The following is a 15659-nucleotide window of genomic DNA, read 5'->3' on the forward strand; positions in this document are numbered from 1 at the left end:
TTGCACAGTATTATTTATGATTCTCCTGCTGATCATATTTGTATAATCGAGGACCTTAATTCTCGCCCCACAAAACTATTTTATAATGAACTTACTCGCTTCTGTCAAAATAATGCTCTCCAAATTAGCGATGTAATGCTCCTCCCTCCTATTCATATGTACATAATAGAGCGGACGCTATTACAACCTCCTGGCTGGACCACTGCATCACATCTCCACAACTTCATGATTCTATTATGACCTGCAATATTCGCTATGATCTTGCAACGGGCTACGATCACATCCCATTACAGGTGTCATTCAGTACCCCATCCCTCCCTACCGTGAACCCCCAAACTGTTCGCCCACCAGCAGTAAACTGGGATTTTAAAAACCAACAGAAAACCAGATACTTTAGGGCGACCACGGAAACCAGGTTGCGGTCAATAGTTCAACCGGCAGACGCCTTACTTTGTACTAACACAAATTGTAGAAATTACCACCACAGGAGAAACCTGAATGAATTCTATTCGAAAATAATCTCCGCTATGCTTGCTTCGGGCAGGACTACCTACAGATTTCGTCAAGGTAATTCTCGTAATATACCTGGATGGAATAACTTGGTTAAAGATCTATATACATACTCACGAGAAATGTTTTTACTGTGGAGGCAAAATGGTAGCCCCAGGGAAGGGCACACTGCATTACTACTGAGACAGGCGAGAGCGCAGTTCAAACTTGCTCTTAAGCACTGCAGGTTAAATGAATAACAACTAAGAGCCGATGCAATGTCTAGAAACTTAGAATCTGGTGATTATCCTCGTCTTTGGAAAGATATCCAGTCCTTAAATCCCAAAACTAAAAAGCTATCACAGAGTAGGGGAAGCAGTCGGGGACGAAGCTATCGCAAGTATGTGGGGTGTTCACTTCAACAATATCCTGAATTGCATAAACGATCAAGATTCCCGAAGGGATGTAGATAACCTCCTTACTGACAACATTCAATTTCATTTTGCAGACCGTATTACGCCAGGTAACATCAGCGATGCCATAAACAGCCTACCTAATAATAAATCACCCGGCTGTGATGGTCTTCCTGCAGAGGCCTTCAAATTCTACCATCCGATAATTTACGTTTTGCTAGCTGCCCTATTCAGTGCATGCATAATTCACCGGTTTCTTCCAGACTCCCTACTCTTAGTCCATTTGATACCATTAATCAAAAACAAGCTAAAGGATGCAGCTGACCCTGGCAACTACCGGCCGATTGCAATCACAACGATCGCATCGAAGATACTTGAGTCTGTTTTTCTAGTGAGACTTCTCCCCTTTCTACACACCACTGACAACCAGTTCGGGTTTAAAGCAAACCACTCAACCGACGCCTGCATCTACATACTGAAAGAATTGCTGAATTACTACCTATCATCAGCCTCTCCTGTTTTCCTTTGTTTTGTAGATGTGAGAAAAGCATTTGACAGAGTAAACTACCTGAAGCTCTTCCTGAAGCTGCATAAAAGGGGCACACCTCTGTATCTAATTGGCATTTTACATTGCTGGTTCTCCACACAGCAATTCTGTCTCAAATGGGGTAACGTATTATCTTACACCTTCAGCTCCCTAAACGGGCTTCGGCAAGGGGGCATTCTCTCTCCATACCTGTTTAATACGTACACAGATGCCTTGAAAGTCAAACTGAACTCACTCCCAATCGGATGCACCGTCAATGAAACAACTATAAACAACCTCTGTTACGCCGACGATATGGTTCTGATCTCCCCATCAGTGCAAGGTCTCCAACGACTCATCAACACTTGCCGCCAATATGCAGAGGAATTTGATATAATCTACAACGAAACCAAGACCCAGTGCATGTCGCTGCTCCCGAGATTGCTTAAGCATATTGCAGAACCACAAATTTTCCTCGGAAACCATCGCCTGGAATTTGTGAGCGAATTTCCGTATTTGGGTCACATTATCACCGACGACCTAAAAGATACGGCAGACATTGAACAGAGGCGTCGTAAACTATGTGCAGCTGGCAACATGATTGCAAGGAGGTTTCCCTTCTGTCACCTAGACGTGAAACTGCTGTTCTTCCGTACGTACTGCTACAGTATCTATGGGTGTTCCCTCTGGACGAACTATACCCGAGAGACCATGAGACGCATCACTGTTGTGCACAATGACATTCTGAGACGCCTCACAAACACTCCCCGCTACCACTCCGCCACACAGATGTTCATAGAAAACCACCTGGACAATTTAAAAATCATTGTTAGGCGAACAATGTCCAGTCTGGTAACCCGAGTGAGAAACAGCAGCAACTCGCTCATACAAAGCATCTTAAGGAGTGAAGCAAGAAGATCTAAATTGTGGGAAAGGTGGGAAAATGAGGCCTTTGTCCCCTAAAGGACTTAATCTCTGTATTGGCAAGATGTCATCTGCAGTTTTTGTCATTATTACATTTATTGCTGATATTTAAATTTTTCTTTATTACTGTGATTACTATCAAGTTAGTTTTTTTTTTTACATTCAATTTTTGTATGTAGCCCTCTGGATCTGACTACTGTATCCACCTAAGGTCTCTAATTGAAATTTAAGTTAAATAATTTGTGCACTAACTGTTATTACTCTCAATGCATATTTTTTTTTTCTCACCAATATTGTTACTGTTATTACCAGTATTATGATTACTAGCTTTTATGCTACTTCAGCTATTTTGTGGATAAGTGCCGATTATTCATTTTCTTTTTCTTTTTTATCATGTCTCGTGTATCTAGATTGTGTATGTTACTGTCTGAATTTTGTATATTCAATGTATATGGCCCTGAGCTGAAATAAAGCATATTATTATTATTATTATTATTATTATTATTATTATTATTATTATTATTATTATTATTATTAGTATTATTATATTCTTACATGGCAGTTTCTTTAGTTCAGGACCAATGGACCTTTTGTTGTATAATACAAGTTTGCCGCACCTTCGTAAAATTAAAAAGGTTATAATTTCAGTTTTCATTAGTCTACGCCCTCAGTTCAGCAGCTCGAAGTCATGGAAACCGATATGGGTACATGTTACTAGTGTGACTTCAGTTATCGCTCTTTCGACCCAAGAGTGAATTGTGTATCGGATAGTAATGTTTCGGGTCGTAGCTAGGGCCAAGGTCTAAGGCTTATCCTTGGCTAGGGTAGGGAGGGGGGCGATAGAGGGTTGGAAGGCGGGAGGGAGTTGCCTGGGAACGAGTGATCAGTATTCTTTCAACATTATGCCATTGTAACTGGATACGGGTACCTCGACGAGGTAATCCTCAGTACCTACAGGGAAAATAAATGGAAGTTGGTAGTTAAGTGGTTATTCAACTCGTCCAGTAGCGATAATTTTGTTTTAATCTTATTCATTCTTTTGGAAGTTCCAAATTACATTAAATTTATAGATTATTTTCTCAACTTAGTCACTAAAAATAACTCAAAAGTGCGGGTAAAATTGTTTAATAACTGTAAATCCTCGGCATTTATCCTTTAATCTATTTTTCGAACTACCATGTTTAAAAAGCTTTTTATACATTTATAATATATAATAATAATCGTAACTCTTAAAGAACAAGATCGTAAACAGCCATGTGAATTTAATAAGAGATCGTACACTGCTTTGTGATCAGTACATAGGTCTGAAGCCTCCATTTATTTCATTTATTGACTTAATTGGTTAACAGTCCAGAGTTATTTCAGATGCTCGTTGCACCACGACAGTTAATATTCTCTCTGGGAAGTCTGAATTGTGAGAACCTTGTGGCTATATCTTCCTACTGAACGACGACTTAAATCTGTATCACGAAAAGTAAGTTTAAAGTTACAGGTTTTGGAAACCACTTGGGCCTAACCGCTGAGACTGTGAAATCATTTGTTTAGTGTCCTGAGGGAGGGAGACTGGTTGGCCCTGGTGAGGCCGGATGGTTTCAGTGAGGAAGGGATGTAGAGGAAAAAAATAGCTCTCTCTCTGAAATTACCTGAAATAGTTTCAGGACCGACCAAGTTTCTCTACCATATTTTACCGGTCCGTATGATTGGCTCTTCTAGGTTATTCTGGAGATACAAAGGACATACTTGCAAGGCTAGGCTTGATGACTGAGTCATTCAAGGAAATTTTATAACTAGTTCTTGTTCCAGGGACCCACAATAATTCTGAGGTCAGTCTTCTCAACCTGGATGACACACTTGCTTCCTTTATTGGTACCCCTACTGGAAGATGGTGGCATTTTGTCTTTTATTTAGGTGCATTAGACGAGATGCATCAGTTCTAAGTGTTTGAGTCTTACTTGCTTCACTTTTTCAGTAATGAACTTCTTTTAAGAGGCCGGGGAATTGCACCATGGTTAACCCACCTCTCTCTCTCTCTCTCTCTGCGCTTTCCACATCATGCAGCGCAGTGTATGCTTGAGTTTAAGGTGTTTGCAGAGTCCCTTATTTCCATAGTCTCACTCACTTTTAAGTCTTATTTTGCATCTATTCTTGCTTCCTGTCCAATCATAAATATAAATGTTCTACTTGAGGCAACTGAGGGTTTTTTTTTCTGTTGTACGCATGGATTTCTCACCTCTGCGTTTCTCCAACTTGCTGTCAACCACTACACGCCCCTGTTTTCGTTGGCTTTAGCTCTGAATGGCTGAAAGTTCCCAAGTGCTTGTTTTTTTTTTTGTCTTGAATTTTATCATTCCTGAGCGAGTTAAAGGCACGAGGGTCCCTGTCGTATTTGCTTTGACTCCTTAATGAAAAAAGCTGATGTTTTAGGATTCAGTTGATTCCATTTTTCAGAATTTTTGGAATGCATGTTAATTTTGCACATGCATGGAGGTTATTAAACATGAAAGTTAACAGTGTATAAGGGATATATAGAAACGTGGCTTGAATCTTCATTTAATGTTTCTTGTTTTTATTTATGACAATTTATCCAAAAGGCGGAAGTACAATTTTAATTTTGTCTGTAAAATTTAATAATTTTTTTTATCAATGTTTAGTACAGTAGAAGCTTTTAACAAGTATGGTGTCAGTGCTGTGAAAAAAGAAAGGAGCTTTCAGAGTCAATTCCTTTGTTGCAATTTTAACTAATTTTTACCCCAAACTCGACAGATCCCGATGATAGGTTCTATCCACTAAGTTCAAAGATGACCGGTTCGACCCTTTAAGTTCCAAAGATGACAGGTTCCCGTCTGAGAAATGGTGAGTGTTCAGGTCTTATTAATTTTGTTTTATCTAGAGATCAACGTGTAAATCTTGGAAACTTTGCTTTTCTTTTGTATTAAGATTTTATTCTCTTCCATGATATAAAAATCTGATTTAACACTATATTAAGAAACTTGATGGGTTTTACTTTATTTCCTATTACAGCTTAACTGAAGGTTTAGAGTCTGTGATACGTATCTGGCACGTAGGTGTTATTACCGTAGTTGTCTAAAGAAATTAGGAAATAATGGTTGACATTATTTGAATAGGTCCAATGGGTGTTGTGCATGTAGGCGAGACTTGATATCCTTGCTGTCTGTGTAGGTGCTAGTATTTTTTAACCTACGATTCAAGATTAGACTATGAATTTGGTATAGGAAACAATGAAAGGAAAAAAAACAAGTATAAGTGTATAAAATATAGTACTACAACAGAACTTATACCCCGGGCAGTGTACAAGTCGTCGACGTCAGCAGTTTTGAGACTTGAGAGGTTAAGAATACTAATCATAGGTTAAACTAATACTGTATATGTATACCAATGAAAAAAACTTGAACGTTACTTCTGATCGCCTCTCTCTTCCCATGCCTGTATGGAGTCAGAGCTTGAAGGTCTTCACGTTCCCTTAAATGACCTATTGCACATATTACTAAATATGTCTTTCTTAAGAACCTTTTCCCGATATTAATCATATATACGGCCTTTGGTACCTTTTGTATGCCTTTTTTCAGCAATTTACACTAATCACATTTTTTTAGTAAGTTCTGGAAGTTTAATGTAATACTTTTTAGCAAATTAATTTTTTTGACTGGCTTTTTCTCAGTCTTTTAAGTACAAGGGTACTTGAATGTAGGGGTATTCAAGACAAGGACTTAAAATTACCTATTTAGCATTTATTTCCATTTTACTCTTTAATCTTTTGAATTATAAGCTGATTTCTTCCTCTGTTCTCCTGTTTTTGCACCTTCATTGACATAAGGCAGCTGTTGGGTGCCTCCCTTTGATAACCGCCGACAAAGGACTTTCGGATGATCATTGATGGATTCTCAACATTAATCCACTGTTCACTAGAGAGCTTGGCACAAGGGGTTAGTTGAGGTTAGGTTTAGCTGTTGGAAGAAACAGGCCCAAGCTAAAGGGGTTTGATCAGGAGTACTTTTGGATTTCTATAGGTACGTTAGATTTTCTGTTTGGCCATCGCCAAAGTTCATTTTAGCATCTCGCATATCTGAACTTAGGGCAATTTTGCAAGTCAGCAAGTTTTCTGAAATCAGCAAGTGATGATTGATTATTCCGGAGCTTTGTCTCTATTGCTAACATGTACTGCCTCCAGTTTATAACTGGAGCGATCTTTTAGATTACGTGACTGTCTTGAATAATTCTCATAAAGCGATTTTCCTTTGGCGTGGTTGAAGTTTTGTTTTTCACTGTCTGGATCTTGTGCACTTTGTCGTAGTTTCTTCCTCTGTCCTTGCTGTATAAAGTTATGGGTCTTCAAGGGATTTAGCAGTGGTGTTGATCGACAATGTTGCCAAGAAACGTATGCCCAACCATCCTTTCATGCCCATCCCCCCACCCTTCTAAAACTCCCTGATTCACCCAGGGGCCACCCATCAGGTCTTTCATTGCAATAAGCTTGGGGGAATTTAATTTGAATGTTAGTATACTTGACCTTTCCATGAGGTAATTTTTATGGTGAGGCAGATTTGTTCAGTTACTGTTAGACTTTTCAAGATTTATAATCTTTCTTTCGGGTATTTCGCAGAGACAACGAAGCTGCACCCCTGACAATATTCGTTTTAGCCCAATTAGCAGTTTTAATGTGTTTTCCTCATCGTCTTACTATCGACTTTGTACTGTAAAAATTTTTCTCTCGAAGTCTTTTTACAGTAGTGGTTTCTTCATTAAAAAAAAAAAAAAAAAAAAGTTCCTCTCAGGTGCATAATAGATCAGTGACATTTTTCTTTCTAAGTAGTATTGCTAGTTCTCTCTTCTTGTCAGTCAAGACTAGAGCAGATAGACTGGCGAGTTAAGTGTAGCATTAACTCGTAAGCCTCTTTATTTCTGGCAAGGTTCAGAGGGTCGTGCCAAGATCTTTTTTAGTGTTAGGCATATCTTGTTTGCTCTTGTGTACTCAATAGGCCAATTAAACATTTTAAAAGGGTTTCAAAATTTTATGATTTTTTTACGTTCCCCTGTAAGTAAATATTTAGGTCATTCTGAGTTTTGAATGAATTTTGGATAATTTTCAAGGGCTCTGTATCGACGTGTATCGTTATGATATTGGCTTAATACCCGTGCCTTAAAGATGTATATTTGATCAAAGTTATATAAATGGTTTCAACAGCCTGGAAGATTTGCTTCGAATTCTCAAATTGATCCAGGTATGTTATTTCCTGGGGCTTTAATTGCGCATTTTATCAAATTTCCAGTTCCTTCTGTATACATTTAGTGTTATGACACAAACGCGTTTGTGAAGCTCGTAACTACAAGGGAAAACGGAAGGAAATGAATGGGAAACTTATGTTTATTCGTTTTCTCTGGTGAGAACGCTCTATAGAAAACGATACCTCTTTAGATCCGATTGAACCTATTGTGTTCATGTAGCTAACAAAATTATAATTCGTATGCCACGACTTAACATACATACGAGTAACTCTCTCCATTAGTGCCTTGTTCATCGTTGTCTAGATAAGCACAGAGTAACTGATTGAAAGGGAGGCTCTTGTAAAGTTGTTAGTCTTGAAACAATAGTTGTACCCATTAGGTGTTCTAATATAAAATTAACCTTTCAGGCGTTTCCAGTTTATCGCTCAAGTGGAATTTAGGAGAAACTGGAGGACTTGCAGAGTAGCTAGAAGGTTTACTCAATACAAAATAGAAAAGTGGTCGTGGAGAGTTACAAGAGGGTTTACCGGAAAACACAAGGAAAAACAAATTAAGAGAAACGCTAAGAGGACGTGGAGAGCAAGAGGGAGAAACGCTAAGAGGACGCGGAGTGCAAGAGGGATCTTCCGAAGATAAAAAAATTATTTTTGCAGCCGGTCATCCTGGGCAATGAGTTTTTTTTTTTCTATTAAAAACTACTAGACACATCACTTTCACGATATAGTATATTTTTACGGGATAACTTCCTTTTTAGTTTTGCAATAGTTACTGTAACGCTGAGTTAGAGTAAGTAAAGAAAAATGTCAAATCTTGAATAAATAAAATTTTAAGTTTCTTTTTCTGTTCTACTTCATATCCCTTGTCAGTGGCTCACTCTTCTGTTCGGCCACATAGCTTACTACTTTTCTTCCGTACTGCTACATACCCTTTTCTTCTGTACATGTACACATCCCTTGTATCACTGGTTTTCTGTGCTGCTACACGTCCCTTGTTTCAGTGGTTTTCTCTTCAGTACTGCTACACATCCCTTATGTAAGTGATAACCTCTTGTTTACTGCTGCATGCCCCCTTTATCAGTGTTGTCTCTCAATCTCCTGGAGGCAGAAAGAATCTAATTTGAAATGAAAAAATCTCCTAAAAACATACGGAAAGCCCAAACTGGTAATGATACGTACTATTAAGAGCCTAATCTATAATTGGCTAAGGCAAATTTGAGCTTTTAAGTATTCATCAGCTCAACGAAATGAATTAGAGATGAAAAACAAAACTTAGATTATCCCTTAGTACTTTGATTATCCCTTAGTACATTACTATATTGTGAAGAAAATTAAAAATATAGTGGTCAAGGTTATGAAAAAGTTTTTGGGCCTTATAGTTCAATTAACATGAAAAAGCTGATAAAGAACATTCACAATGGGTGAGAAGAGAACTGATCACAATGGAAAATAGAGAGATGAAGCAGGTTAGAAACAACATAACCTATGAAACTGGAAAAAAAGTATACAGAAATATGTCGGAAAACTGATGAACAGTAAGCAATTATATGGATGAATGAAGGAACTAAATTAAAATTTATAGCTCAAAACCTAATTGATGAGGAAATGTGGAGATATGAGGAATATTCCATAAAACAAAAGGAACACTAGGTAAACTGCAGGAAATAATGATGTATTTAATAACTGTCCACCAAAATTGCAATATATTGTAGTGGGATTCACAACGAGTAATATATAAAACCACTGACATACCAGAGAAGAATGGCCGTTTACTTGTTAGTTTTAAAGCCCGAATAGAACAGAGCTGTGAGTTAATTGAAATCTTAGCAAGACCGTGGCAACATGCCTACAGCAGATGAAATACTGTAATACTGTGAGAAATCTCATATAATTACGATATCTAAAACAAGCTCACCAAAACTTGGAGACCTTAGACCCATAGCATTAACTGGTGTGTAAAACTTCAGGATCATACTTGAACTTCGAAGTATAAAAAAAAGGGACTCTTGAGGAAATGTCAACTAGAAGGTAATATTTGATAGTTTTTGCTGGCTCTCAAACTTACTTCATTCCAGCACAGGACTTTGCATAGTTACAGTTTCCTAAATGGTACGCAACTGGCACTGATATTGTGAAAGGACTGAAATTATGCGAGAGATTTGAACCCAACGATGTGGCCTACCGAAAATCTATGACTACATTTAAAGAGTGCTAGTAGTCATGGAATGTACGTTAAAGAGTGATAGTAATCATGGAATGATTGTTTGTGGTAGTTAAATTTAAGAGGTAATTACTGCCTGCAGTGGCAAAATACCTTCTAGAGGGGGCTTAACTTCACCTTACTGAAATGACAGGTACAGTATCTTACCTCTTTATCTTTGTGTGAACTTTGGTCATAAATTGATTCCAGTCCTGTTAATGTATTCAGCTGGCCATAGTAATCTCGATTCCGATGACAGCATCAGAAATGAAGAGTAAAGGCCTGTCCACACGATCGGGCCTGATCGACGGACTTCCCCTCTAACGGGCACACTTGACGGGCAAACCGTCAAATTGCCCGACGAGTCTTGTAGCAAAATCACCATAGTGGTGCCCGATGGCTTGAACTTCGACCCTGGCAGATGTACGTTACCCATATACATTTCTTTTACTGAGCCATTCTTTGCACCATATTCTCTTCTTTTTTTTCTTTTTCATCACACACAAAGCAATTATCATGCTACACTATCATCTTTGCGGTAGGCACCATGTTTATCGTACCGCACTTAACACACTACTGGCATCGTCGGGCACGCCCATCTCTCCATCGCCTCAACCGTGTGGACAACATTCACGGGTAAACCCACCAGAATTTGCCCGTCAACCCCGGAGCATGCCGATCAGGCCCGTTCTTGTGGACAGGCCTTAATTGCTTTTAGAAGTCTATCAAACTATGCATGCTTCAATCACTACCTTGTCTTACATTCGATCAGGTGGGCATGCAACTGATATCACCCTGACTGCTTTATGTAAGTGGCACTCTATGTATCGTTATGACAAGCTATTTTCATTTCCATGAACTTTACAAAACACGTTCCTGACCATTACATCTGTGCTGCATTAGATGCTTAATGATATTTATATATTCAAACCTGTGCACTTAGTGCCTTCCCCACCATCCATACACTACTAAGAAGTTCTTGAGACAATGATTAAATATTCCCCCTAGATCCTTCAACATTTTGTCAAGACCAAAGTAGTCCTCAAGATTTTTATAGCTATGATACCGGTTTATCTACAATTTGCACACAGTACTCTTTGTTAGTACGATAAACACAGGACAACCAAGTAAAGTACTGGATTGTTTACTAAGCTAATTACGGTTTGGATTTAATAATTCTTACCATTCCAGAAACCTTACAACCAAGTAGTACACAATTCTCAGTTTCACAAACAACAGTGCCTCCTATTTTTGTACCATCATTCTAAATCTTCACAAAAATATAACCATAGCTTTTCAGGCATGTTACCACCGGTCCACAAAGATTCAACAATTTCCTACTTTACCCAAATCTAACATGACATTAGTACAGCCAGGTAATACCTAGAAAAGTTTGTTAATGTCCATCTGAGTATCACTATCTTACGCCATGCATGTAATGTATGCAGGTTTACAAATATGAATCAAGCTATGTTATCACTGAAGTATCTTGCTGATTAAGTACAAGTTATGGCTGAAGTACTTTGACGGGGAACTAATTTAAAATCATACTTTCCTGTCCTGAAGAAATGTGGTTATTATATTCACTCTCGCTTTATTTGTAAGGTAGACCTAGGGTACCTATCCGCGGCGGCCCAGACTGTGGCAGTTGCGGTTTTTCAATGCAGTTTTACCGTGGTGGTAAAGAAGTTGTGATTGAAAATGCTCAAAGACATAATTTAATTCTAAAGCAAAAAACTGCGAGTGTTGTGGAGCTATTTGTCGGATCGACTACAACAGGAACGCCTTTAGGTGTGATCCGCCACGGTACGTAGCCTTACTGTAACCCCTGTGGCTAGCGCGCGCAGCGCAACATTACCTCTTGCCAGTACATGCCATGCTTGCCAAGAATCTTTAAATATGCAGATAAGGTACGAAGTGCCGTTCCGCCACGGCCTTACTGACAGCTCACATAAATCGATCGTCGTGGATATGTAGTCGCTCCCTAATTTTTGTTGTTGTTTTGGTATCGCCGCCATATTGGTTTTGGTGTTCTTCCGCAGATTTGGGTCGGCGGTCGAGTCGCCGTGTTTAGTACTGGCCCTTGGGGGTTAATTACAGTCGTCCGAATAAATATTACTTTAAATTCTTGTTCAGTGGGTAAAATAACATATGAAAACGTCAATTGCCATAGTCTAGGAAACCGCGGATTGCTTCTGTAGAAATACCATTTGTAATACTCAAGTTGTGTTCTATTTGTTGGTAAAAAAATTCTTGTCTACAGTAAAAAATATTAATTTATCTTTGCCAACGACCTATCTCTGAGACCCTGTGCAGTATTTCGGTAGTTTCTAAAAAGATCCTGGCAGTTTGGTAGAAATTATTGATACCAGTCCCTAGTATTTTCCTCATTACATACTCTTCAGATTTCAATGATTCAGAACTTTGTAATTCACCAGTTTTATGGACTGTACGTACATAAATTTGTTAAAGCCTTCATCTGATAATATTGTCTAAGACAGGAAAGTCAAACTTTCGATTTTTGCAAAAGAATTTTAACCAACTTTACAGTCAAGTGGTCTACAATTTTCTGTTAAAACCCATTTAAATAGTTAATTCGTTACGCAATGCACCCATTACCCTCTGCCAGGAACTAAGGTGTGTAACTTATGGCATGTACCAACACTTTCCAACTGTCTCTACAAATTGTGAGAACCTTAAATATTTCACGTGGACATGCGCACATGATTGGTTGGCAGGTTTAATTATGAAACGGCATCGAATAAATATTTGTATTAACACTATCACAAGCTAAGCCGCGACCCTAGATGGAAAAGCAAAATGCTGCAAGCAAGAGGGCCCAATAGGAAAAGCAGTCCAGTTTAAAGAAAATTGAGCGGTAATGCATAAACAATGAAGAGATATGGAGATAAACCACGGGAATGTATGCATTCCGTTACGGACAAAGATTGAAGGAAACAACCAGAAAATATTGTTAACCCATAAGGACATCCAAAAGATGAATCATAACAGGGGAGTATATAAACTGTTATAAAATCTAACATGAAGGCACAATGTCAATGTTTGTAGGCCACGAGACAAAACACGAACTGGAGTTGAACTCAAGCTCAAACGTTAACTGCCAAGTTGCAGATTTCAGAGCACAAAATTGCAAATAAAGTATTAAGGAGTTTGAACAACATATTCCTTTTTAGCCAGTGACGTAGCAGTACCCACCACTTCAGGTTCTGTAACAAATTCACAATTTTTATTAAGCTTGAAACCGGGTCATAAATGTGTAAAAATAGTAAACTGAAGTCAAAGTTTGCTAAATTCTATAACTTTCAAGAGTCCCTCAAACATCCCCCACACTTACGGGTTATTTTATTGATAATAGTTTAAAGGAGACAGAAAAATCAGCAGGAGCATCAAACAAAAGTTAAGATATTTTAGATATTATGAAGGAGCACGAACAAAATGTCCGAACAAGAAATAAATTTTGACGGCCAATTTGCAAAGGCATATGGGTCAAACTGAAAATTGCAGCTGGGACAAATTGGATAAAATGAAAAAAAAAAAAATGATTAAAAACGTAAAAAAAAAGTAATGCATTCGTGGGATATCTCGGGAGACTAAACCCAAAGTGAGGGAAAGTATACAAGAAAACGTAAAGGAATAAAAAACAATGGGCAGCCCATGAGAACAGTCGTGTTCTGGTCCTAGCAAAGAACAGGCGAGGAGGAGGAGGAAGAGAAGGAGCTTCAAGGTACGTGGAAAGGAAACAAATGACATCGACAGTAGTGGGTCCCAAAAAGTGGGAAAGGTGTGATTAAGGTCAGAGGATGAGGTGATCAGAGAGAGGAAAAACTGAAATTAAAGATACCCGAATAATGTTAAGATTGCAGCAGCATACATAAACCTATTGATATTTAAAACAGTTTCTGACAAGAGAAAAGTTTCGTTCTATCGTAGTAGAACTAATTCTGCAATAAATTACCCAACAATTACTTTCCACTCGGCCACAAAACCTACACAACATTCCAGAGTCCGGAACTACGAATTTTTATCATACGATATCAAATATAAACCCTTCTAATTTTTCTGAGTAATGACGAATGGCTACGGGTATTGAGAGTTTGGGCGTCGTCAATACCCGGTGGCCAGTTTGAGCTTTAGGGAGGGCGAGCAATATCCTGAGTGTTGGGGACTACCACCTCTCGCATTATATCACTTATGACAAAGATAAACTAATCAAATAATTAACACCAGTACAGTAAACTTCCCTTCTACACTGCGTTGCTGTTAAATTTAACGCTGAACAAAACATAAGGTAAAAGGTTCAAAACACCATTCCAAAATCAGGGCTGGAAACTGGTTCAAAAACCGGTTACTCAAAACTGTAATCCCCTAAAACAGTTTTGCTTCGGTTACACAAATCTAGAAATACATAACTGAATTATTAAACAACGGGATTATTCCTCTACATTTCAAACGCTATATTGAGGACTGCATCCGAGAACTTACCTTGAAACTTTGCAAAAGATCACGGTCCAGACACTAACCACAACTACCAATAGTTCTCACCAGACTTGTTGTTTTTGATTTAGCTGACCTTGTGTCAGCACGGGCTCTTGCTCACAGAGCAGTCCGTAAACTCACCAGACTAAACTCTCCGCCTCCGGCACGGCGGCACCGGCAGTGTTGCCGTTGTATCCGCATAAAGTTTCCGCAAGCGCTTAGTTACGTTTTTCAAGCGAAGCTTGTTTGCTTTTGGCCAAAGACTATGCTTTTGGCCTTCTATACGAAAACAAAGAAAACGAAATTCTCACCTTACTCGGTAAACTAAATTATTTAATTGTTTAATTGTGAACAATGTTTCATCCGAGTCTGTCACTGATATGTGTAATATCTGAATCGATGCGTTCGTCACTATTTGACCATATAATTATGCACTGTTCCTCGGCATCATTATCAACATTTTGAGGCTGTGTGTCACATATTATAACACTATTGTCTGCATTGATGTGTTCATCACTATCTGACGATATAATCATGCACTGTTCCACGTCGTCATTATTAACATTTTGAGGCTGCGTGTCACATAATATAACACTATTGTCTTGCTCATTTTCACTGTTTTTTTTTTTATCATCAGCTTCGTCTGAAGATGAGTAATCTTCAGGAAAAAACTTTTAATATGTAATCATGTGAATCATATGAATCCACTAATTCATTGTCGTCCTGAGTTTCACAAATTTCAACTTCAGTTTCTTCTTTGGAAAATAGCAGTTTTCTGGAAAAAAAATCTATAAATAATCACGCGATTTGCGGCCACTCATGTTTTCTTCATCTATAGGCCATCTGCTGTATATAGTCACAATAAAGTATCGAACAGGATAAAACAATGAACTCATATGCATGATAACGGATTGGCGATCTGGGAAGAAAGAATACTTAGTCCGCATAATTATGGTTGCCACTTGATCTTTACGAGTTTTGCAGAGATACAGGATATTAGAAGTTTCATTGTATATGAAACGTGAGCTCCAAAGATATATCTTTGAAACTCTGGACATTACCTTTGTACACAGCAAATTAATTAAAAGCGAGAATTCTGGCACTGAAAATCCTTCGTTGAAAACACCGAGTATCGCACTTGTTTAGCGTACCACCTACTAGCGATAAAAACTATATGCCCATAGGAGATAGTGGAGGTAATTGACTACTTGTTTACTGCACCTATTCGTAGGATATGATGATCATGAACTTCGCACATAGGGATTTAAACGATTTATATAAATTTCGTTATACTTAAGGTACATTACTAAAATAAATAAATAAATATACTCTATGTATATATATATTATATATAATATATATATATTATA

At 38.2% G+C, this 15659-nt stretch overlaps 1 long non-coding RNA gene across 2 annotated transcripts in view; it reads left to right on the forward strand.

Moving 5' to 3' along the window:
* Positions 1-8431, forward strand: part of LOC135200894 (uncharacterized) — a 94604-nt gene extending 86173 nt beyond the window's left edge. For both annotated transcript variants that reach the window (XR_010311390.1, XR_010311391.1), the window contains exons 3-4: positions 5116-5205; positions 8004-8431. This is a non-coding gene — a long non-coding RNA (uncharacterized LOC135200894). The remainder of the gene's footprint in view (positions 1-5115; positions 5206-8003) is intronic.
* The last annotated feature ends 7228 nt before the right edge of the window (positions 8432-15659 follow it).

Source organism: Macrobrachium nipponense, chromosome 27, assembly GCF_015104395.2.
Source record: "Macrobrachium nipponense isolate FS-2020 chromosome 27, ASM1510439v2, whole genome shotgun sequence".
In the NCBI taxonomy this organism is placed as follows: domain Eukaryota; kingdom Metazoa; phylum Arthropoda; class Malacostraca; order Decapoda; family Palaemonidae; genus Macrobrachium; species Macrobrachium nipponense.